General features: G+C 42.6%; 1 protein-coding gene across 1 annotated transcript in view; it reads right to left on the bottom strand.

Moving 5' to 3' along the window:
* LOC138942404 (zinc finger protein castor homolog 1) overlaps positions 1-27,162 on the bottom strand; it is a 174,561-nt gene that overhangs the window by 126,108 nt on the left and 21,291 nt on the right. The gene's annotated exons all lie outside the window — the stretch shown is intronic.

Below are 27,162 nucleotides of genomic sequence, written 5' to 3'. Positions count from 1 at the left end.
TGAAACCTTTTGAAAAATATATTTTTCCAAAACTATACCACAATTGTGCTTCATATATCGTAATGTCAATAAATTTCTTCTACATATTTCTATTTTTTACATACTTTCTCACTAGTTTGCATTATTCAGGATAGGATCAATACGATAGACGCGCATATTCCAATCCTTGTAAAAATATAATCCAACAGCAAAACAGTTTCATCAACGACTGTGAATCGTAATAGATTCTCGTCGAATGATACGAGCGTTATGTTTATCCGTAAATAACCCCAGCGAAATATTATATCAAGCCCGCGTCGACGGCAAACGCTTCTCGTTACGGTGCCTTTGATTAAATACCATTTACACGACGTAATTAATAAATCGGATCGATGCTTCTTGGTCGCGTCTCTGATGCCGCGAACGGAGCGCAATCGCCTCTCGCGCTCCATTTTTGCCGCCGAGGACGTAGCTTGGTAATCTCTCCGTATCCGAAAATCGATATTTCATGGCTAATCACCAGCATTTCGGAGGCGTGGAAAAGAAGTTCGTTATTCATCGCGCGTCGCCCCGGGATATGCGAACGACGATGGGGACCCCGGGGCCCCCGGGGGAAGGATAGGGAAGAGAATGTCGAAATCACCGAAGGCGATCGCCGATCTTTTTTCCGCAAACGCTCGCTTCTTGAAGATTCGTTACTCGAGTTGCCGTCAGCTATACAAATACGAAATGTCAGTCGCGACAAGGGAAGACTTTGGCTCCGATCGTCGATCGATACAATTCGATCGGGGACGAGAGTCGGTTGTGAAAAAAAAAAAAAAAGAGAGAGAGAGAGAGAGAAAGAAGGCAATCTCGAACGAGACATTCGATCGTGCCGATCGAAAATCGCGCGTGCGATCGATTGTGACCTTTTCCCAAAAGGAACGAAGAAAAGAGATACGCGCGCGCACCCACAGAAAAGATTTCCGAATCTAACGCTATTACTCTTGAATCTATCATAAAATAGAATCGATATAGCGACAATCATATTTATTATTGAAAAAGGAATATTTTAATCTTAAATGGAAAATTCTTAAATCTACTAATAAAATGCTCTTGGTGCGCTATCCCGTTAATTTTCTCACAAAGATGAAGAGAGAAATTTGTATAGCAATCTAACATCAAGTTATTCTAAATGCAAGAATATATAAGCTTAGATTTGTATATGTTACTCTTGTCTCAAGATAAGTAAGACAATCTTATTTAATTCGAGAGAGAAGAAAAGGAATTATTGATTTAATTTTAAAATTGTTTTATTTTTATACCGCATAAGATTGCGATACGATTAAATGTGTCGAGAATATTTTTTGTCTCGTTATCAGAAATCCTTTCCGAGAGTGCGGATATCCAATAATCGATCTTTAAGGTCGGCACGTACAATTGCGTACCGACGATATACATCTCGATCGTGGCGATGATCAAAGATCGCCGGCCTCGTTACGAGACGTTATACGGACGTACGTAACCGAACCGTAGGAATAATTACTCGTAATCAAGCTCAATCTAATGCTCCGTAGGATGACTCGCGTCATTTTTTCCTCTGCTCTCTCTCTCTCTCTCGCTCCATCTCCCTCTCGGTGCCCTCTTAGGCTGGCCTCTCTTTCTCTCTCTCTCTGTCTCTCATTTGATCGCTCGTCTATACTACTATTAATTATAAATCGCGTCTTTCCTACGCCGATCCGCGACTCTGTCGCGTTTCGCTTTTAATTGTGTGTGTGTCTCGTGCTCGCCGATGTAATTACTATTATAATACTGCTGAGCGAACGACGAGCCGATAATGAATCATATAGTTTGTCTTTGTTATATTAATTTATCACATGATGAGAAAAAGAGAGAGAGAGAGAGAGAGCTATCGGAACGTCATCGTAATTCAAGGCATTATGTCTAAATAAGATTCTAATTCAGATGATATCTTAGCTCTTTACCGCGTAATGGTGACAGTGCGTTTTCAGAGGTGTTTTTAAGGGAATTATATACCCGGGATTTAAATTTGAAAGTTATAGAACGGGGAGAGCGCACACGCGCTCACAAAAGCCCTCTATTGAAATTTATAATGTTTCAAAACTCGACTTGCATCGCATTCAAAATAAACAGCTCAATTCAGATTCAGTTCCCGGGGTCCAGTTTCAGATGCATCAGTTCAGGTTCGCTACTCGCCTCGAGAAGAATCTCAGTTTATTCAACCCCGCGGTCTGTTTTTTCTTCTTTCTCATCTTCATCTCGCGCTATGCGTATAGGAACGTGTAACCGATCTTTGTAAACTCGAACAAAAGCGACTTTTATCCGGTTATCTTTCAACTTTGACGCGGTCCCCGCGCGACGTCGTCCTTCGCGCGATGGGATTCTTCATCTATCTGTCGCTTCGTTATTCGTCAAGAGATGAAGCAAGGATGATGAAGAAGAAGAAGAAGAAGAAGAAGAAGAAGAAGAAGACGGCGAAGAAGAAGAAGAAGAAGACGAATAGGGAGGAGAAACCGGCCGACGTCTTCCTAACCGATTTTTGTTCCCACAATATTGAAAGCCGTCGAGTCATCGTTTCGAGTTCAGAGAGATGAAAGAACATTATTATTCCAATTTTAAAGGATGCCTCGGACCCGGCCAGGCCTCGGACTGCTCGGTCGAATCCGTCCCGATGGATCTCTCGCTTCCATCTTGGCACCCCCTTCGGTCTCCGTTCTTCCTCGCCACCGCATCCCGCATGTCCGTCACGATACTCGTCCACTTAAATTCCGAATATGACGATTGACGCGGGCTTATCGACGCGACTCGTCGCTCTCCGTCCGTTAACCCTTCCATCTTTCAAAGCGACCCAGCGTCGCGTTATTTCAAACGGATGTAAATAATTTCTTGTTCGTGTTCCAGTTTCGCGGTTCGTGTAAAATAAATTTCGAAGAATTTCGAAAAAAAACGTAGGAGAAACTCTCCAAGACGTTTGTCAAAATACTCTATAAAATGAAGCTAGCACAGTCGGAATTTCAATCGCACGAGTCGTCCCCCGGAGCTCGTTTACTCCTCTCCCTTTCTCTTCCTCTACTCACGTTCGCTTCGCCAAGTCTTTCGTTCTCTCCTCCGCCAGTCTTTTCTCCCTTCTTCCTCTTCGCCTACGTGGTTGGCGGTGGCGACCGCTTATTAATTTCTCTCGATGGCTTGCTCTCTTTGTGAGACGTTATGGAATCTTTCCGCCGCGTTTCTCGAATCGCTCGTCGATTCTCGATCCTTTCGATCCTTCCATCCCCTTCTGCCTTCTCTCTCTCTCTCTCTCTCTCTCTCTCTCTCTCATTTCGTCTTCCTTTATCCCGGTGCCACCAACTGGCCCTCTCCCTTTTCTTCCACCACGTATTTCCCCCTATATACGCGAGTGTGCGTGGGCAGCGAAACTCTCTCGGCGGCACGAACAGCGAGAATACGAGAGAGAATGCAGAGAGGAACGAAGAAAAAGACGAGGCAATACTTTTTCTATTCCAGGAACGCTCGTTGGAATATGAATATGCATTGATTGACTGGTAATTGCGAGCTACTTCTGCGCGGCCCGGCATTGTTCCGCGTTATTTATCATGCCGTCGAGCATTGTTTAAATGCCGATAACGAGGCATTCAGCGGAGGCCCTATCGGGCTTTTATTTTATTTATCGGCCTGGATCCGCGCGTTTCGTCGGACCATCACGTTTCCGCGGAATAATTAATCTTCGGACCATACGTGGTATATACGTATTCGGAGTCTCGCATCTCGGGAGAGACGCGCTTCGTTTATATCGCGACGGTTCTCGTCGCAAAATATAGCGCCCGCTTAATATCGCGCGCCCGTGAGTTTAGCGGGAAGAAGAGGTGGGGGGAGGGAGGGAGGGAGGGATGGTGGTGGTAAAAGAGGACCGACCGGACACGTAAGTGATTCATCACGGTCAGGTGGCTTCGACGAGGCCTCGCTTTTTCTAAAGGAGAGAACGCGAAGGGTGATTTCTCATACTCGCGAACGGACGGAATCTCGTCGTGCCCGAAATCCAAGGTTAACTCGCAAATTTGTATTAATCGCATTAGAGTAATATTATTTCGTGTTCGTTGTATCGTCGACTTAAGATAAGAACGGGTATACGCGAAAAGATATGATTCCGCGAAAATTCTTAACTTTTATTCCCTGCCTTCTCGTCGGATAAACGTCTCGGACGCCTCGCGAGGATTCGGAGAAACGATAGGCAGCGAGGATGATATCCGTGAAGGAGGAGAAACGGAGGGCGGGGGGTCTTTCCAAAGGCAAGATTGCCCGTGTAATCCCCATTAGGCCCCACGAATCGATTGCCATCCGTCCGCGCATACGTTCGATATTCAAATAATCGGACAATGGGCCCCGCCGGTGGAGCGCCGCGCCGCTCTTAGCTCTACGGGGCGGCCTCGACAAAAGGAACAAGTCCGAATAATCGTAACTACGGTAATGCCCCAAGGATTACCCGATGCCGAAGGAGAGTCATCCGTTCGACAAAGATTTCCATCGGTGCGCGCGAAAGCTAATAGAGCGAGGATTGAATTTATAATGAAATCCCGATCGAGAGGACCGATCGATCAATTGTCACGACAGTTTTAATTAAAATTGTTTCGTTAATGCAATTTAAATAAACTGCACGAGAGAACGTAAAGATTAGCGACAATACGGTACAGAAAAAAAAAAAAAAAAAAAAGGTAAGAAGCTCAACAAGAGCACGGCATTTCGAGGAACGAAGCGAAGAGGGATGCTGAAAGAGACGAGAAAAGTAACATCTCGTAATCGTGTTCATAGGTGGAGGATTTCGAGCCTCGGAGCCCCGAAGGGCCCTGCGTTCCCTTCCCCCCCCCCCTCCCCGCCGCCCTCCCTCCACTCCCCCTTCATCCCCCTGCGCTCCCGCCCACCTAAAAACCCGCAGCTACGTTTGGTTACACGTCAGTTTGAAGAATTCTTCACGAGTCAGAAAAATGAGCATCGTCATGATTTTTGAAAGTAAAAAATGAACGAGTGTAGCGCGCGCGGCCCGCGAGGGGAACGAGGTAGCGGGGTGAAGGGGAGAGGGTGGGAGGGTGGAGAAGAAGGAAACGAGGAAGAGTGGGCCCCGGATTCTCCCGTCTCCGCGCGGAGACCCTTCTTTCGATCCCGTTTCCCTCCATCGCTCCATCCATCCATCCATCCCCCTTGTACCCCACCAATATCAACAACACACGACGAGCTCGCGCGCGCGCGCATCCGAGGACAATGCAGGGGGCCTCGGTCGCGCGCACACGAACGCCCCGATATACGCGCCTCCCGCGTTCGTGTGCGTGTATCAAATAATGCGTACGACGCATCGGGCTTTGCCCCACCGACACACACACACACACACACACACACACACACGTACGGCGATCGCGCTTTGTGTGGACACGTAAAACCACATTACGCGAGAAATCGTAGGGCCCCGAGTCCCGTTCCTACTAATAACCCGACAAGAGAGAGAGAGAGAGAGAGAGAGAGAAAGGGAGAATGAACCGCGTGCAGAAGATCTCGACCAAGCGCGTACCGCCGTAAAGCTCACTGATTACCGTGCCGTGTTTGATTTGACCGGCGAAATTTTTTCTCGACCGTAGAATTTATCCACCCCCCCCCCTTCCCTCCTTCATCCCCCGAGAGCAATTTATCCGCGCGTACACCCGCCGATCTCCCACTGTCTCGCGCGATCGAAGATCGAGAACGTGGGAAGGGGATAGGGAGTGCGGGAGGAGGGAGGGGCTGTTGGTAGTCCGATTTGCTCGGGGCAACGTATATTTCTAGGATGTGAAGGGAAAGTAATTATCGTGCGCGCGCGCGCGCGCAACGCATTAATAATAAATAAATAAACGCGAATTTATATGGGGACCCTAGATTTATAAACGCGCGCGTTAAGTTGTTATTATTATTATTATCATCATCATCATCATCATCATCATCATGAGAATTATTTATTTTCGCCCTTCTCCGGGATCGCATCCCCCTTAAGCGTTCAACAATCAAATATCACAAAATATATGACGAAAACATTTACGGATAGATCTTTGTGCTATTGGCAAGCGAGACCTACTTGATATTTAATTAAATTATCACTCAATCCTATCGTCACTGAGTGTTTAAATCAATTTCTCTTTATTGCGTTAATTCGTAAATGTATATTACTTAATAATTTACGGATGCGCGTGTTATTTATGTAGGGGAAGCTCGAGCGTGATTCGAAAATCAGGAGGGAAAGACACGCGAAAATTCGTCGATTCGACGCGAAAGTGTAATAATGAGAAACGCGAGGGTGATCGTACGTTACGATCGCACAACGGACGCGGTAGGAAGCGAGAGTTAAAAAATATAGAATCTCTAATTTTCAATCTAAATTCTAATAACTCGTCCGCCTACTTTCAGCCCCTCTCCGTATTCCATCGCTGAGCGACTCGACTGCTGAAGTTACGGCGAGAACGTTCCCCTTTTCTCTCTCTCTCTCTCTCTCTCTCTCTCTCTCTATCCGCCTTCTCTCGTAACAATAAGAAGGAATACGCGCACGATCAGAATGTCGTTTAAGGGCCTGCGGTAAAGTCATTACGTTTAAAATAAAGTCAGGACCGTGAGTCCGAGTCCTTCTTGTGCTCGCGCGCGCGCACGCACACACACACACACACGCATACACGACCCCCGCGGAAAATAAAATATCGAGACGCACTCGGCCTGACGTTTATAGTTTGTAATACACGATCGTCTATTATTATTATCTCGTCTACGTCCCGCGATTCTCTCTCTCTCTCTCTCTCTCTCTCTCTCTCTCTCTCTCTCTCTCTCTCTCTCTCTAGGCACCTTGACCGCGATGCGCTCTTCTCGCGCTGTTTTTCGCCGTCCCCCGTATCCGTTATCTCGTTATATCATAACGTTTATCCCAACTATAATTTTCCCCGACTATCCGTCAGCCGCGTACTGTTATAGACGTCGACGAATTTTTTCGCCACGTTTATTAAACGCTGAGAAGTATCATTCTACGATTACTACTTGTTTATTTCATAATTCCCATTAATGCCCGTTGCGATATATTTTCCATTGACCATCGAGAGAAACTACATCAATGTTAATACAAATGCGGGGCCTGACTCGCGTATCGGAACGATCCTATCTCGCGATACGCAAGCCGTTCCTTACGAAAGAATGAAAGGGGTTAAAGACTGCGGGTCGCAGTCCGCTCCCATTTCTCGCGTCGATCGATTACTCGGCCATTCGCGAAGATCGTTAGATTCGGAGGGAACGACGAGAGAGAGGTCCCATGTTCCTCTCACAATATGCAGGCATTTCGCTTTGGCAGCGCGAAAGATGAAAAGGAAGAAAAAGTGAGATGAAGATGGCAGCGAGTTGGGGCAGACTGGAGCAAAGGACTTATAAAGAGTCTGCGGGGCAGAGGAAGAAAGGGGGGAGGATTGGCGGCGGCTCGTCGAGAAAGGGGAGGAAGGATGAGGGTAGGAGGGGGGGGGGGCGGAGGGAGGGAGGAAGGTGGAAGAAACCCAGCGTCGACCGCGCTTATAATATAATATTCATATTTCGAACGAAAGATGTTATCTCTTAAATGAATCGAACGCGCTCCGATTCGAGATATCTCGAACTCGAGAGAGCCTCGGACGCATTGTAATAGCCACGAGGCCGAGAGCGGCTCTCCATATGCCTTAAAACTAATACATCACGCACAACAGAAAGTCCCTTTTTCTTTCTGCCTTCCCCCCTCCCCCTCCCCCTCCCCCTTCCCCCAGCCCCCTTCTCTCTCTCTCTCTCTCTCTTCCGCATCTCTTCTTTTCGACGTTACCCCTTTTCTTTCTTTCCGATGGTCGCTCTTATTACTCGTATCATCTTCTCGAGTTTCGCGTCCGATTCTCCGCCCCGGGATAAAGATAATGCATTTCATTCAGTTTACGGAATATGTTTCTAAAGATTACACATGTCCAGCTGCTGTGCATGTAAATTGCAGTAATCACAGATATGTACGATATAATATATTGGAGCATGTAATATGCATATAAATATTCTATATTATATATTAATATTTTATTAAAATTTTTTATCGTATATTTTTTAAAAATATTTAAAACTCGTTATCTAATGAAGAAAGGATGAAATAGTAATTTGTCGTAAAAATTGTCGCGGAGAAGATTATACAGAAAAATATTTACAAGGATATATATATAGTAAAGAATAATGCTCCCCTATATCATGTTTTATTACGCGAATGAAATTTTTCGTTTTACAACTGCGCGTGTCTTCTCGATGGCCCGCCGCGAGTTGTAACGAAAGGGTTCGAATCGAATTTTTCTTCCCCTCGCGCCGGAATGGAGCGGAATGTATCGACGGAAAAAAGAAGTTGTCGAAGAGAAAGAGCTCGGCCTCGGTCAAGCACCCCGCGTTTGTATAGCCGGCTCCCCTATGACTCTGGAGTTTCCGAGGCGCTCTCGAGACTCTATCTTTCCGGCCAGATCTCGGCGGGCCGGAATGATTTTCGAAATATGATTAATTGCCCAGTCGTGGCACTTGGTCGACGCGGAGGCTTCCAAAGTGGATATTTTTCTGCTGTTATAAGTCTTGGCGGTATGCGTGTCCCGCGACTCGAGGAAACTGGTTCCTCATTTTCGTCGCTTTACCATACACGCTTCGTCGTAGTACAAGCGCAAAGGAAATTTCGAGAAACGAAACATCGAAATGGATTGTTCGCGATGACGGCGATGATCGTCAGACTGAAGAATTAATTAATCACCGTCGTTCGAAGATAAAAATAGTTGAAGGGATATAAAGCGTTTAGAGACCGATGGATTTTGTAGTTGACGTCGGAATGATCTAATACCGCACACTTTTCAATCTCGGTAGTATAATTTCGAAAGCGATTTAAACCAAAATTTGTATCATCGTAAATTTTAACGAGATTGGCTTGGACAAAGATGAGGATCGATTAATTTTGTCAATTTTTCCCTTCGATATATCGATAAAAATGATATCGCGTATTCTCTCGAAAGTCCCTTTCGCGCCGTAATTATGGCGCGAGAGCGATTTGTACGGCGAAGCGTTAGCTATGCATCGACACGGTCGAAATATTTCCCCGTGCGGCACGAACACGGGCCAGAAATGGAAGAGGATAGCTTTAAACGCAGCCTCGACATTTGTAAAATGCGCTTTGGACCGGTCCCCCTTTTGCCCGTCCCATCCCGGGACCCGTCCCGTCTCTCGCGCCGGTCGCGCCGTCTCGCGCGCACGCAATTACAGCCCAATTTCGCGTAAACGAGAGCAAAACAATTCGTATCGCGGCGCAAACGCGCGCGCCGGGACAAGAGCGAAGAGAGCATAGCAAAACGCGAGCGCGGAAAGGAAAAAGAGCACGGGCGAGAAGGACAAACGCGCGCGCGTTCGATAGTGAGAGAGAGAGAGAGAGAAAATGAGATCAAGATGGACCTTTATCCTCCGCCACCCCGGGCCGATGTCCTCTTTCCGCTTTGTCCTCCTCTCCACCGTGTAGATCCCGATCCTGGAGGCACGCCGGGCCTTAGCCCTGTATCTCGCGCGGGCCGCAGGCGAGATTTTTAAATTTTGTCACGTTCAAGTTTAAACACAGTCATTTGTTGCGATCTTCGCCGCCCCGGTGCCTTTACCCCCTATGCCTTTTGCCAATGCCGATTCTCGTCCCTGCCCTCTCGCGAACTGTTGCCTCTCTCTCTCTCTCCCTCTCTCTCTCTCTCTTTCCCTCTCATTCTATCGCTCGTTTATTACGTTCCTTCTCTCGTTTCATTATCCGTATGCGAGCGTCTATCTTCGGAGTATTTTTATTTTTTTCTGCGACGCAAAGGAAGCACGAGCGCGCCCACGTTCGATGAAGAATCTCTGCGAAACGGCCAGAATAATATAATTTAATTGATAGACTACATTTTTTTTTTTTTTTCAGATATCTGTATTTCTTGCGTGTTCTCGATATGTGTGATAAAGATTTCATTATCTAGGTGGTAAATTTTTATCGCAGATAAAATTAAATATGAAAGAATAGGTAAAAAATATTGTATACGCGAGAAATTCGAGAATTGAATAAATTAAAATTGAACGCTAAAATGATTATCGTAACTATAATTTTTATGCATAAATATCATGTTTAATGTTTCAATGAGACTTCGCGTATATTGGATTCGTTCGAGGCGGGCTCTACAAGCGACTTTAGATACGTCTATATACCGATCGTACCCCCGCATATGTTTCTTTGTACCGCGTTCGTAAAGCCGGACGGTACCGGCCACCCTTCGGCAGCAGAAAATTATGACCAGTTCAAAATTATAACATCCGCAACCGCGAGAGCGGATGTAGTAGTTTCGTTTCGCAGCTATTGTTTTTTCTCAGGCACGTAATAACGCACGATCGCGGCCCGAAATCGCATTTCGGTCTTCCCCGATCATCGAGATCGGAGATTAGCTAATTGCGAGCCAAAGGACCGTACGTATATATTTCGGATTATATCCGATTATATCTCGGCAAAAGGAATTACGACGTGGTCGCTGCTTTTTTTGGCCAGTGGCGTGAAAATTGAGAGAGAGAGAGAGAGAGAGAGAGAGAGAGCTATTTTACGTTTAATTCTTTGCACGAATCGAAAATATCTACAAACAAGAAATAAAAGACGACCCCCGATCTATGGTTAGAGCAAGCATAATCATATATGACATCTTAACGTTCTTATAAATAGAATATTGTCATAAAATTTTATCATGCCTCTCTTTCTCTCTCTAAGACAAATATAAATGATAACAGAAATGGAAAGCTGGTAACAATCGCGATAATATCGATACGTACGTTTACGCGTATAAATTGATTCGTAGATTCTAATCTCGTTATCACTCTCTGCCGTTTTCAAGTAGTAAACATTACAAAAATATATCGACTAGACGATATATAGAGGCTTGCGACATTTTATTTTCATTCGATATCGGAGCATAGGAGCAATCTAATCTAATCGGCCCAGCATGACTGGGTCATGTACTTGTAGCATCTACTACATCTCTCTCTATCAAATTGCCGCATCATCTACAACAATGCGAGAATATGATCGGTCTTTTATAGATTTCTATCCGATTCGTCTTTCTATTCTTTCTAATTTTTTTAATCCGAAGAATGATTATAGGAACCAGGTTTTTCTCTGAATTGTGCGTCTATTGGCGATTTTCTAACCCGTCCAACGAAACAAAAGGGAGGAAAGAAAGGAGAGACGGTCCGTTAAAATGAGAAAGAAAAAAACAAAATGGAGAGAGAAAGAAGAAAAGGGATCGAAGGTCCGAGGAGGAGGAGGAGGAGGAGGAGGAGGAGGAATCGCGATACCATAATATCGCGGTTATACCAGGGTCTGTCTCTTTTCAAATAATTCAAAAACCGGCCGATCGAACATATATATATTCCTGGGCCGACTCGCAGCTCGTACCGTGTAATTATCGTAGAAGGGCCCAACAGACCCTGAATCGCTGAATACTCGCAGTGGCGGTCAACCTCGGTCGTGTAACCCCTTTATCTTCGGATCGATCGTGAATTTCTAACACAGTGCGATCGAAACGTACAAATAATCACGATAAGGTCCATTATTATTGATAAATTTATTTATAGTAGATGCGATATTACTCGATATGATTATTCAGCTTTTTAATCTCCAAGTAAATATTACAATATTATTTTTGACGAAAAACACGCGATAAGCCCACGAGAAAATATTGAATCGCGAAATTTATTTTCATTGAAATTGTACAAAGAAATATTCGGAAAAAACGTCAAACTGGGAAAGAGGGGTTTATTTCGAAATGATTACGAGAGGAGATGCGAAAAGAAAGCGTGAAAATAAGAAAACAACAACGCGATGATCTTTTATCGATGCGCAGTTGGCAATATGCAGAGAAATCTATGCGAGTATCCGCGGATCAAGATTGCGCGATTCGCACGAAGCTACGATGGGGTACGACCTGTTATATCATATTATATTATATCTGTATGTTCCTCACCTTCCTACGGAACGGATGCAAGGATGCAGCTGTGGCTCTCCCCAAGGTCCTCGCGCAGGATACGCGATAGATAGATCGGTGCTTCGATTATTCTCGTCGCGCCATCCGATCGATCGATTTCTCTCGCGGGATCCTTATCGCTATTTTTTTTTTATCACGATTCTAAATACTCTTCACTTAGATCTTCGATTTATTAACTGAATACGTAAGAAATATTAAACAAGTATTTTTCATACATTTCACTCTTAATACGCGCGCACTTTCTTCGCTAGACACATTTGACGAATCGTTCGTTGGATAAAATGGCAAAGGCCGATTTCTCGACTGTCCGAAGACCGATTACAATGCGAAATACCAGAATTTCCATTACTTTTCACATATTTTTTTTTTTATCTTATCAGATTTCAAGCTTTCTCTAATCGTGAAATCGACCCACAAAAAAAAAATACCAGCGCTCTTTATCGTTCTATGTGATCGGCGCAAATATCTTTCCCTCCCTCCTCGCTTACAATCCATTCTCGAAAAAATATGATCGTCTAATTTGCGTTCGATTAAACAAATACTAGATAAAGATCGTCGCCGATTGTCTATAAAATCTTTATTATATCACTCTTTAACTTATCGATGGATGTTATTGATCGCTATTTTTTCTTTTCTCTTTTTATTATTACTATTAATTATTCCGATTAATTCTAATTAACGGCCCGAAGTCTTTTAGTTGGAGAGCAATTACAAGGTAAAAAACGATAGGATATGCCTGTCATCCTGCGTGCCACGAGGCGTCTACTTTTATCATTTCTGGCTTTCCTCGTCAGAAATTTAAATATAGCAGTGGTTCGCGTCGCCGCGTCCCTCGCCTAAAACGCTCGCACTCGCGCCTTTCCCCGATGTTCCCACGACAATGTGGGACGTATTTGAGAGAAGAAAAAAGATTTAAGAAGGGTTACGGACGGATTGTCGTCCTTCGAGAGTTAGTTGGATCAGCAGGACTTCCGGCGCGATAAAAAGTTCTTTCCTCGTCGCGGTGTAGCCCCGATACTTTTTCCGCCGTTTCTCGGAGGGTGCGCGCGTACAAGAAATATGAGACAGGCATGTCATTTAGCGCGACATCAGGTAACGCTTTATAGCAACTCGATTAACATCGTACGTATATATTTGGTAAACTAAATTTCTATGAATCTACGGCGGGATCAAATATGGCCCGATTGAAATATTTAAGTAAATAGAACAATGGATATTTACAATGATAGAATTAATTCGAGTCGCAATTTTCCTCCTATTTTCAATCTCTATTTTTTCACATCTATGGATGCTAGAAAATTTTGATAGGTTTCATTTATAAGGAATTATTTTGTATTAATTATACCTTAAATAAGCAGTAAACAAACCTTTTTGCCATTTAGAAGTTTAAAGGGGGAACTTTCAACAAAAACAATAGATTAAATAATTTTAAAATAGAATGATCTGATCGCTTGCTAAAAAATATCAAAGTAGATATTAGATTGAACATTGAGATCAAAAGTAAAAGAAAAACTTAGGGATTCGGGAAAATATACCTACCGCATATGTACACGCATATGTGAAAATTTAAATTGCGTTTTACTGGAATAAAATTGCATCTGCTTCGGTAATAAAAATCTTAGCAAAACTATATTTGACAGATTAAATCTAAAATTAAATCGCGTTGGACTTACAAGATACATATTACAGCCATATGGAAAATTCTTTCTTCGCTGCTAGAAAATATTTTTCTAATTAAAATAAATGACAAAATATATTTTATTATTGTGAATTTTCGAGTTAATTAATCGTATAAATTAATAATCGTTTCTAGGAAGAAAGGAAGAAAGAATATCAGATTTTGAAGAAAGACGCAGAGCGCATCGGGTTACTATCCGCCAACTTGAATTTGCCCAAGTACTATAGCGCACATGTATAAAAGAAAAAGTTTAAGTGTCAAATAATCGAAATTTTCAAAAGATCGTACGACATATTTTTTCATATTAATAAATTAATTTAAAAATTTAGGAAAAAGACGAGTCTTTTTGGAGCAACTGACTTGTCGCGTAGAACACCTGCTTTAACGTCTGCTACTTCGGGAAAATATTATAGATCCAGCCCGCCTTTCGAAACGAAAATGAAAAAAAAGAAACTATTAAAGAGATTCTCATACCGTTCGATCATTAAGATTTTCACGCCGTCGTGAAACTCCTTTACCGGTATTGGCTGATCGATGGATTCGACCGACAGAAACCCCTTCCCGGTGCCGGCTGGCGAATCTCGCGAGCACGAGAGGAGGCTGCGAGGAGGTAAGAAAAAATTATCGAGGAATCTGGAAAAAAAAACGAATAGATCCCGAAAGAGAGACGATGAGAAATATCGGTTGATCGGTGCACGTTGGTGTATATAAAAGCGAGGATGATTAATCGTCGCGCGAATCGTTAAGGCGCCCTAAGATTTACTCGAATCGAGGATTTACCACCGGTGTTTCCTTTTTTTTTTTTTTTTTTTCGTTCGTCGCTGATCGTACAAGGAGGGGGATCACATTTGCCCGGATCGCGGAAGTTCCGGCGCAAATTACCGAAACCGAATCTTCTCCGCTCGACGAGCGGAAGCGAGGAGCTCGCTCTTAAATGTTACGAGTGCAACTTGTGCATTAAATTACGAGGGTCGCCTCGCAATCCGCTCTTCAAAATTACCCTACTTCCCGCAACCTGTAAACGCGCACGATCGCGCCTTTCTAAGGGAGACAGCGCGTGAATGAAAAAGTTGTCGGAAAAAACACCCTCTTAGGTTTGCCAGTGTTCGTGTGAACCAGGCGAGAAAGTTATGTCTCTCTCTCTCTCCACTCTTGACTCTTAATTTACTTGGCTTTCGACGATTCTTCTTGACTTATAGGGCTCGACGATTAATAACCACTAAGATGAATGATATAAACATGCTAAAATATACAAACGTCAAATTATACAATTGCAATGAAAACATATGTTGCAAACTACTTTCAAGATTTTACTTGTTTTGAAAGAAAGTTAAAAAGAAGTAGTTTATATAAAAAATAAATCCCATTGTTATTTACTATACGAAAAATGACAGATATAAGAAATATATCTCATGTTTGCTCTTGTATAAATTTCTTTCTAAAAAAATGTAGGGAGGTTCAATGAACTGTAATCAGCATATTTGTAATTCTAAAATTACGGGACGCTCGATAAGTTGAACTGTACTGAGTCAAATCTCCCGAATGAGGGGCCATGTGCGCGTTTGTGTTTCGAGAATGGCCGAAGAGATGTAGTGGAGGGTACGGGATCTTCGAAGTCTGCTGTTTCTCAAGGAGACGCTATCTCATCGGGCGGGTTTTGCTCTCCAAAAGCCTCCGGGAATTACGAGGATAAAAATGTTTTTAGCATACACTGCGGCGCGCACTGACACTATGACAAATCGCCTCCTATGAGAGAATGACTTCATCGTATTGAGGGGAAAAAAAAAAAAAAAAAAAATTATCGGGACTTAAAAGGTGCTGTAAAATAAGATTGCCCGCAGAATGAGAAAAGAATTATTTTTAAAATTATAAATCAATTTTTATCGTGCACGAAATTTCCCCCTTTTTCTCTTTCGAAAGTTACCTTCGTTGCGAAGCTATTCGCGTTGGCGTAATCTTATCCCGTCTCACGGTACGACGTTTTATGCGACTCGTATCGCTTATGAATTCTTACATGATTCGTACTTTATTCCCCCTTCAATCTGACACGCGTACGCATTCGGTACTTTCTATTATCCGAATCTATTTTTACGATGACTCCTCCTTTGAAAGCAGTTCCTTTCACGCCCGCTCGCTCCATAGACGACGCTAAGCCGATCGACGATCCCCGAAACAGGATTTTTTTGTCGCGCGTTGTAAGATCTTAAGAATTTCACGCGAGTCACGTTTTGGACGGGAGATCGTCGTGGAGGCGTACAGCCGTGACTCGAGATTTTTCAGCCACGATGGAAGCAGAGACGCGAAATGTTTATACGCAGGATGCTTTAGTATTGATACAACGATAGAAGAATCCCAAGTTCTTTTTTCTCACAATGCGCAAGAATATATCATTTTTCGCGCGACGACTGTATTTTATGGAATTTTATTAAAAATCATTCAGAAGATGATCAGGAAAAATGTTACATCTTTAGAAAAAAAAACAAAAAAAAACGAATATTATATATAAGCGATTGTACATCGAAATGTATGATCTCTGGAGACAGACAAGATGTTCCCATCTTTTAATTGACTTGTCGAAAAGAATTAAATTGATTTGGTACGACGTAGAAAATATTGTAGAATCCCCCCCCCCCCCGCCCCCGTTAGCATTATCGGCTACATCTCTCTATCAGAGCATTCGTGCGATCCATTTAAAGTACAATAGATACATCTTAAAGTAGATACATGAATCTTCCAATGAAGTTAGTTACTTTCGTTAATGGAGCAAGTCACCATACGCTCACCGTACGTTCTAAACAAGTAAATACTCCCGTCTTAAATCGATCGTAAATAAAATAATTTAAAATTATTATCTCGAATAAAAAGTAAAACGTACACAAAATAAGAATCTTAATTCGTTACCGAGCGATGTTAATGAACGGCGTTTCTACAAAGATCGAGATTGTGTGAAGCGAAGTGCGTCTTTTGAAAAGAGAACATTATCGACGCAAATACCGGTATCAGTGACACGATACGCTGCGAGAACGACAACGGTTATATACCCACGCACGATCGCGCTTAGAAACACAGGTTTCAAGATCGCGGCAGGGTGTACAGCTGTTGCGCGCGCGGCAGCTGACAGAAGAAAGGGGTTAAGGACCCCGGGTATATCCGTGAAAGAGGAGAGAAGAGCCGAAACACGCGGGACGAAGGGTCCCTGGATGGAGAAGGACCGTCGCGAGGAAGAGCAAGGAGGTGGCTCGGCTACGCGGGACCATTCACGATCTCTACGCAACCCTACACGAAAAGGGTCTATCTCTCTCTCTCTCTCTCTCTCTCTCTCTCGTCTAGCTCTTCTGGTCCCCGGGCCCTTCGCGATTTCTGAATTTCCGCGTCTTTAGTAACCCGAGAATCGAAAACAGTTGGGCAGGTAGCAGCGTCGTGGAAGGAAGGGGCGAGAGCGGGCGAACCAACGGGCGAAAAGGAAGGGATATATCGTACCCTTCCAGAAGCGAGAACCCTTTCAGAAGCGACGCGCAACCCCTTGAATGGCGAGCGATCTCTGCGATTACAACTAGAAAAAAAAAAAAAAGAAAAATTGTGCAAGATGACATCTCGTGCTCTCCCCCCTTTTTTATTCCCCACCCTCCGCTCGCTTATTCTTCATTCTTCCTCCCGCGATGCCAACTTCTTCCAGAATGACGGAACCTCTCGCCGTTACCTGACTATCAAAAACTACCAGCTGTATTTTCTCTAGAGATTTTCGGATTGCGTCACAGTCACCCGTCTTTCTCTCCTTCGCGGCTGACGTGATTTTTCTCCTTCTTTGACTAACTCCCTCTCTCTCTCTCTCTATATATATATATATATATATCTGTTTCTCCTTCCCCCGCTTTCGTGCCTTTGAGCTCTATCTCGGGTCAGAGTTTGGTTTACGAGTTTGCAGCTTTTGATCGAGTTTGACGCTACATCTTGATACTGTCTGCGAGCAGACGTTGATCCTGCGTCGATGTCCTGTTTCGCGTTGGTATTGTCGATCAAATTTATATCGACGACAAAGAATCTCGGGGATTGCGACAATTGTCCAAATGCTCTTTCATGCATTTGCGCAAGATTTTCCAATATTATTTTAATAATAATGATATTGAAAATAATTTATTTTAAAATGTTCACGAAACAATTAATGTCGTACGCAAAAATGCAGAATGGAAATTTTACTTTTATTTTTAATAATTATTATTATTCTATAATATATGATATGTTATAAAAAAACTTTGCGATTCATAAAAATAACGAATATTTAGCCATTTTATTGCATTGTACGCTATCCATTCCGTTTCTTTTTGTCGCAAGAGAGAGACAACGGATAGACCTTTTAGCGCGATAGAATACTCTCCTTTATTTAAATCCTACCATTTTATTTGACCCCTTGATGCTTCGTAAAAAAACGCTAGAAAAGTTGAAAGTCCCGTGCCTTTTTCCCAGGACTCAGGTATATCCCGCGGTTCAGAAGGCAGACACCCGGGGTTCCCCGCTTAAATCCAGGATCTTGTCTCTCTATTTGAATAAGATTCATCCTGTTTATCATTTTCTACGATTTCACCCCTCTGCGCCGCGGTAAAGGCCTCACCCTTTCGCCCGCGACGCACGTTGTCTCGAATATATACGCGCATTATACGTAAAAATCTTTTCCCAAGGGGTGAAATAATCACCCCTTCGCGTACTTTTACCCCTTCAGTCGTCAGTTTCAGACGTCAAATTAAAATTTTGTACGGACCGGTTGGATGAAAATTTGATTTTCACCTGGTACCCGTTCTCCGTCCGGGACCCCCTTTTTCCCGTACCAACTCTTTCCTACCATTGTTCGTGGCCACGTTTATCCCTTGCTTTCCAACCGCGCAACACATTTCCGTTAATATTACATAATTCCTTGATTCATAACAGTATTGATTAAAGAAAAAAATGGAAAAAATAAATTTATGTTGTATGTTATATCGTATATTCGAATTATGTTAGCGTTCTTGCGAATTTTTATTTCACTTGGAAAAATTCTTAATACTTTTCCACAAGTGTCGAAATATCCTTGATGAATCGTCGCTCGTCGTTTCCACGTTCTCATCAATTCCATGGGGAAAAAAAATCGTTGATTAAGGCCCGAGAAAAAAACGTAAGATTCGTCGTAGCCGAGGGTCTCGCGACCTTTTTCGTTAAAAAAAAAAAAAAAAAAAAAAAAAAAAAAAAGCCCGGTCTCTCCTCTCGGAAGCGAAACGATCGCGTCTCGGGCCCCTGCGCGCACGAGATGACAAATGGATTTCTGGACTCGATCGCATCCACTCGAAACCAATTCGACCGACGCTGCTCTCGCCGTTTCCTTGAGCGTCGCCGAATTTGATGGATGGAGAGGCGCGATCATGCGTGGAAAATTCGCACCGCGCGGTCCGCGCGTCGCGCCATTCGGATTTTCACGGGACACTCGTCGTTACACGTATCACGGATCACGTTCGCAGAGCTTGACGATTGCGACGAGGGAGATGGACGTGACGAGAGAAAAGGCGCGCGAGTTCTGTTACCTCTTTTTTCTCCATCTCCCTCCTATCTCGCTTACTCCGCACGCCGAATCAGATCGACTATTTATTTTCCGTGTGTCAAAACGGGTGACCGATGACGCCACGATGTGCTAATTTCACCATGTGGCAACTGATCGTTACCGGATAATAATAAAAACCGCGCGCGAATAACAGAGTCCGATCGCCAGGACGCGAAACTGGAAAAAGTCGGAGCGATCCGAATTCACGAGAGATAACGGGTTGTCGAGCGTTTCAAGAATGAAACAAACAAGTATAATTTTGACACATTGCTTTCGTCCATCAAGCTTGATTTATAAGATTACGGTATCAAAGTTTTAAAAAAAAGTACGAAAACTACAACTAACAAAAATTACTTGTAATCTATATGAGTCATTTTTGCGCTTCAAGGGTTCAAAAATTTATGACAATTGTATTCTTTACGATTTATTTATTTATTTATTTATGTTGCGCGATCGCATGCGTTTCAGAAGAAAGGGAAGAACAATCGGTTTTATTCGGTGAACAATGAAATAATCATTATTCCCATAGAATGCCGTCTAGGTAATAATATGTAAAAGTACCGGTTCCTTCTTCCTTCGTCCAATAGTGCGCAAAGAGAGAAATAAAAGCAAGACGAAAGGAAGAACGCGTGTGCCGGCGAAACCTCAAAATCAAATATTGATTCTCGGTTATGCTCGCGCGTAGAGCGTCACGCGATGCCGTGCCGCCTTTATTAAGTGATTACTCTCATTAGGTTGCACGCGATGCGCGCTTGATGGCGGTTATTACAAGCCAATGGGACACAAAATGGCTACTCTGGTTCCTCCTTCCGATACGAAACAGTTCGTCTTCTCGTTAATCGCAAATAATCGTTGAATTTTATTAAATATAAATGTTAAAATAAAAAAAATATTTATTTTTCGTATCGAACGATACACGCGCCTCTGTCATTAATATCGGGTACAACCGCGTTGCTGCGCGTCATCTTTTTCATAATTCCCATTCGCGCTTCTCGCGCCGCTGCATCCTATGCAAAATGAATCCCTCTCGGATGGCACGACAAAAGTTGTGCGCAACGAACAAAGGGGAATGTTACGTGTCGTTACGAGGGTGTCGATACCGAACGCGACATCGTTCCAACACGCTGTCATTAATATTATTAACGATTACAAGTCAACGCCTTATGGACCTGAATTTATATCGAATTTAAATAATGCCAGCTAGAGTGCGACGCGAATGAATTGCCACTCTTTGACCCGCAAATGTAACATGACTCCGATCACGAAGGGACAACGAATGTTTACGTCAAATTTAAACAGCGATAGAATATTTGATCCACCAATCGACAGATAGGACGAAGAAACACATCAGAAATGCGATCTCTGTGATAAGACGTTAAACACGGCCGCTTCTATTCTAAATAATCTTAAATCTTAAATATTAAATCATTATCTCGTAAAAGTTTTATGTTGTAAAAAATTTATTCCGTGTACACGACGAATCGTGATACCATCGGTGATAAAAAATCAGTGACTAGAAAATATTTTTAATTCTTTTACCAATATATTATTTGACTTTTAAGATACTATTTTATCATTCGATTGATTAGTGCAATGGATTATTTCATCGGCTATTTTTGAATAAAAGAAAGAATTTACAGTTTTTCGAGATTTTTCTGCTAAACGTTAACGAAGAGATGAAAAGTGACGTTTCGAATTCCAAGAGTTCATCGATCCACGATTGGTTAGCGCTATATATTCACAATCGGCTTTTTGCGTCGCGGCCTTTTCACCAACGCTTATTTCGCCTCCTCTCCTACTCTCCGTCTCTTTCCTTCCTCCCCTTGCGCCCTTTCTATCGTCCGACGAACGCGAGTCTCGTCCATTTGCTCGTCATGGTTCGAATTCTTCCCGGCCGACCGACCGGACGACGAACCAGCCATTTGGAATTCGATCAGAAATACTTAAGGTGGCGTCTGCTGCTTTCCCTCTACCCCGGACTCGCCATCCCAACCTCCCTCTCTTTTGCGGCCTCGAGCACGCTTCTCCCAAGGCTCCGTAAGTCACCGATCGGTTAAGCGCCGCTCGACATCGGATGGACCAGCTTTCAGCCTGCTACCATCGGCCCCCTCGCGTCCTCGCGATCATCCCGATCAGAGACTCCCGAAAGAATTTAAATTAGTCGCCTGGCGCGCGTATATCGAACTAAAATTAATTGATTTATGGGTGCCAGATGGGTGCGACTAAGATCCGCCGCGAAAGCAGACGCGCATCGCTATTGGTTCCATTTCTCCGACATGGTCAATAGCAACGGTTAAGGCAAAATATAAATGATTTCTTCTTTCCTCCGAAGATTCATTTAATTTTCATTTAATGCCACGACATACGTCACACGCTCCATGTTCACGTACATGATAAATCATTTTTAAATACACACACATACACACACAAGAATAACCTGTCGAGAACAATCTAATAAATTTGTTTACAATTAATTGTTATGCAATGGAATTCTATCTCACGAGTTACAGTGTAATTAAAAAGCGCGGAACGTTAACTCTCATTTATTTATCGCGTGCACAATATTGATGATATTCATATCGAATGGGAACCGCCTACTTTAAGAGCCTTGACATTGAATATTCTTAGGATATATGCATGGCAGGTGATCATTACGTATAATCATCGCGTAATGATTGATCGTTTCCATCGCGATCAGAAATATTCTTGCTGCTTTGAGCGATCGAGCCATATACGTAGACCGGATATACCTACAACGCGAGACTATTTGAGCAAATGTTACTTAGCACCCAAACGGTTGCGGCCATTTTTGTTTGGCTTATCGAATACTAATTTTTTTTTTTTTTTTTTTTTTTTTTTTTTAACAAGACTTTAAACTCACGATACAAAGAGGCGACGCCTCATCGGTAGCTTACGCACGCATATACATAAACCTTTGAAATGCCGCATCGGATCTTTAATCTCGATATGAAATTCTATTCGACAAACTGGCCGGAGGAAAAGAGAGAGAGAGAGAGAGAGAGAGGGACGCATACTTTCGTATCATACATTCTTTGCATCATAGATGCGTAAAAAGATCAGAGACGCCATCTAGCGGTTGTCAATTAATAGTTTCGTAACCACTGTTAGAATGAATCTACAAGCGCGTTTATGAATGATTCCATTCAAAGATTTCAGACTACCAACATCCGGTATAGTTCCCTCTGAGAACACTCTTACCATCTCGTGTAGAGTCCCATGTTAACGACACGCGCTACGGAAAGAACTTGCAACGCCACAATATTCATGGGAATAAAGATTTTACATTACTACAAATGCTTTATATATATATGTTAAAATATGTAATATAAAAAAAAAATTAAGAAAAATTAGCAGCTTAAATTATATATTTTAATATCTAATATTTTATAAGGGAAGATTATAGCTGAAAATGACATAGAAAAAAAAAAAAATAATAATAATAATAAGCAGTCTTTTAATTTATCTCCATCGGATCATGAGTGTCATTTATTTATTACATCCGCGACGATTACGTTTGCTATTAAAATAAATTAATACAAAAGTTAATACAGATGCAGCAATTTTGATCTCATAAATTTTATTTTCAAGTATTGTAATTTATTTTTATTACAACGATCTGTCAAGCTACTTTATTGCATACCTTGAAGACGTCAAGTAAGAATGATTGCCTTATTTCGTCTAGTTGTCCGGAAATTTTCACAACGGAAAGAGGCAGTATATAACGGGAGTTATATAAAGTAGCGCAATACATTGTTGTTGTTTCAGCGACATATATCCAGCGAATCGTGAGATGAGAGCAAACGTTCGCGCTTATAGTCCTGGGGGGAAACAGCAACAGTAGCTCTGTTACGAGTAACTTTGTCCAAAAGAATCCAACGCGCGTACTTTTAGCACCGTAATTACAGTCGACGCGATTCATACAAGCGGTTTCGAGATACCCGGGGGAAAGTTTGCCCCCGGTGCGGTGAGGCGAGAATAAGAAGCAACGGCGGCCCTTGAACAAACGAGACGGCTCAAAACCGCTGAGAGGTCAAAGAGTACATCCGCTCTCTCGCCAAGAGTTGTACAAAGAGGTAAAAAGAAGAAGAAAAAAAACCAACAACAACAACAATGGTCCTGCGTCGATCTCTCTGCTAGTTTCTTTGAGAGGTAGGTCAAGAATCTTCTCGAGGATCTCTCCTACGACAATCAGGAAGTCGTCAAAAGTTTGTCGAACGTAAAGCACACATAGAGAGGAGAGTGAATAGAAAAAAATCTCGACAGAAATAGTGAATCTTTAATCTCATCTTGTTTACAATGTACCTAGATGCTCTTTCTCGAAAACATTCCATGAAAATGATTGAAGAAACTTGTTTTATAATTTATAATATAAATACTCAATCCTTTCAAGATCTTCTCCTAGTTTGACGCTTTGAAAAATGAAGGTGATTTTTGGGAATTTTTTTAAAGAAAAGTATAAAACAATAATTCTAAACTCTGCACGTTTCAAATGTATCCTGAATTTTTTCAGACAAAAATATTTGTTCCTTTCGGAGTTATAATATTTCAATCAGGATGTTAAAAAAAAAATGGCGGACATGATTCCGGCCGTTATAGCCATCTGAAATTAAAAAAAAAAAAAAAAAAAAAAAAAATATTTCATCTATATGAGTATGGTTATTGTGTGAATTAGAATTAAATCGATATTTGCAAAATTCAAATTCCGCGGCTTACGAAACTAAACGATTTTTTGGTGAAAAATGTTTTTTTTTGGGGGGAGGGAGACATGGCCATTTTTTATCTTTTAACATTTTTTAAAATTCTGTTTCACGCGACAGCCACACTATACAGATTAAAAATCTTTTTGGTTTTTTTCATTTTCAGATGACTGGTTGGAATCATGTTCGCCACGAATTACAATTTCTTTTTAAGACACCCTACTAATTGAACTATTATAACTTCGAGACAAACAAATATTTTTGTTTGGAATAAAATGCGGGATATATATGAAATGTTATTTAATAAACGTGCAAAGTTTAGGATTAATACGTTTTTATACTTTAAAAAAAAAAAAAAAAAAAAAAATCCCCTTGTTGGAAATGGAAAACATTCTTTATGCATAATCTTGTCCTCGAATTCGTATCTCCATTGCAGCTCTCACGTGGCTAATTGCGAACATCCCAAAAGCACTTTGCGCGTAATGTCAGCTTTGGATTAGGCGCTTTGGATGGACGTCAGGGCTCGGCATCGAAAGCTGGTGCGAAGCTCTTGATTAAATATGGGACAATGCACCAATCTCGTGGGAAGCTGCGGATCTTTCGCATGCGTGGGATGAGGAGGGGAGGAGAGAGGTTGGCGGAAGGTCGGCAGCGCGAAACCTCTGCTTTATTTCGAATCGATCGCGTTACACGAGGCTCGAGGACGCTCGGGCTAATTCGGCTCGCATCGACGATTCAAAACTGTTCGATTCGCAAAGTATTCACACATATTCGTCCGATAAATACCGCCGCGAGGGCTGCTCTTATTCTCCCCCTTCCCTTTCGTTCTCCCTTTCCTCTGCCCTTTCGCGTAAACGCGGTCAGAGACGCGCGCGTAGGGCGAGCATTGCGGATCTCTCCGCCAAGAAATTTGGATCTCTCGATCAATACCGCGTCTCATCTGCGACAGCATCGCGCGAGAATCGTATAAAAATATTATCTTGATTTCCTATAATATCGTATGTTTCATAATCTTTCTACATTTCCTTTATAAATAATTTCTAAAGAAGCAGCTTTATAAAGAGAGGGAAGAATCTCTCCCCGTTCTAACAGACTCTTGTTACGAATAGTTTTATCTCGGCAATTATGTTGGGCAAAGAACGCTCGCAAATGATAAATACTTGCTCGTAGCATTCAAAAATAAAGGGGATAAAGCATCTTTAATAATCTCTACGTTCGCTGAATGAGGTTCATTATGCGGAATAAAAGAGACAGACCGGTTGATCGCGGAAACAGAATATATAGCTGCGGCCGATTACTCAGTTCCATTCTTACGAAACTCAGAAACGACCGACCAGAGAAAAGACCATGCCGCGAGGAACATCCTAAGGGAATCGAATCGGGAAACGGGTAGCGTCTAACCCCCGCCGACCTCTCTTACGAATCTCGAGTACCTTGGCGCTCGACGAATTCCGGGCAAGATTTACACCGGTTTCACGAAGAATGAATTCCTCTCTTTATCGAGTAGAAAGAGCGTCGGGGCGGAGGCGAAAAGGATTTTATTACCTCGGACCTTATTGGCCCTAATTTTTCATCGACTCTATCTTAATATCTCAAGAGTTCAACGATACGATACGATATACATTATTCAATTATACAATTCGTACGATTTAATTCTTAAATACGCGGCATTAAACATGTGAAAAAATTCATATCCCATGAAGAAACGAAAGGAAAAAGTTATCGCGAAACCGATAACAATATTTCAGGATTAACGCAGATACGAGGGAGGCAAAAACATTGGAAGACACTTGGATACGTTAGAGCAAATCGATGCGTTTTCGACTGAATTTCCGGTTGAACAAGCACGAAGAGAATAATTCTTAACATTTATATCGGCGCAACAGTTACATCCAATTTTCCGATCGATTCACCACCGTACCGGATAATGTTGCTCAACCGCGGGCGATCAGCCGGTTATTCGCGCTAGTCAGCATCCCGAATCCATATTTCCAGATTGTATTCCGCGACAATGACGTTCTCCGCGCATCGCTACCGAAATCGCTGCGAGTCACCGCGTCGATCGATAAGGCCGACGAAAAGGCCTCGGTGCTACGACAACGATGGGAAATCGAAATCGTAGAAATAAAGGGGGGATCATAGGTAAAGTCGTATCTACCGAATCTAATCCCATAACCCGACCCCCCTCAAAATGCTACCTTTCGTAGTGTTAAAGAAACGATACAGAGAGAGAGAGAGAGAGAGAGCAAGAGATATAAGCAGACGTGAAGAATATATGATTTCGACACGAGGTGAGGATAAAAAAAGGATATATGTATAGAATAAATTTCAACGTATAATATTTATGCGATACAGAAAGGATTGAATTACGTCAACTATATTTATGCGAGACATCTATAGTCCGTTGTTGATGCTTGACGTAGCACCGCGAGGATCGAGAGAGAGAGAGAACGTAGAATAATCCGAAATGCGACTGAATGTATAATATTTCACGACATCATTCTTATCGTAGTATAAATACAATATAACGTCGGTTCGATGCGAATTTATATGTAAAAAGGCGCGATGAAATATGTTTTATTTTACAAACGCGATGCTTTCTTCCTCGCCACGAGAGTTTATCTCGCATCAGCGTGTCGCCCATTGCCGAGTGTCCACCGTGTAACATTCATAATCCAAAATCAATGCACCGTTGTTTCAATGCGAGTTTAATGCTCCGTGACCGTAGTATTACGACGACAACGGACGGTGTAATCCCTGATTTCGAGCTTAGAGAAATCGTCAATTTAGTACGTTCTCGCGCGTATAAACCGAGCGAAACTATCCTCTTTCAATTTTCCGCCTGTTAAAAGCACGTAAGTGATCATGCCGCGCTCGACAAGGATAAAAAAAAAAAAAGAAGAAAAGAAGAAGAAGAAGAAGAAGAAGGGAAAGGAAACGATCGCGTACGGTTCCTTTATCGTGGACTTTTATCGAGAGGAGGCGGAACGAGCCCGGTGTTTCAAAGAGAGAGAGAGAGGCGAAAGATTGCGCACTCTTTTTGACACAGCGGTGGCGGTGACGCTGCGATCGGTCCGACAGGTAGTCCCCGGTGGTCGGTCCGTGTCCTTGGACGCCGCTGGTGGCGCGACCCCGAGTGTATCGAATCGAGGATCTTCGCAGATT

Source organism: Polyergus mexicanus, unplaced genomic scaffold (assembly GCF_030449975.1).
Source record: "Polyergus mexicanus isolate NDT 795.1 unplaced genomic scaffold, iyPolMexi1.0 SCAF_22, whole genome shotgun sequence".
Classification (NCBI taxonomy): Eukaryota; Metazoa; Arthropoda; class Insecta; order Hymenoptera; family Formicidae; genus Polyergus; species Polyergus mexicanus.
The sequence above is the reverse complement of the archived record's forward strand: the minus strand, read 5'-3'. Positions and strand labels throughout refer to the sequence as shown.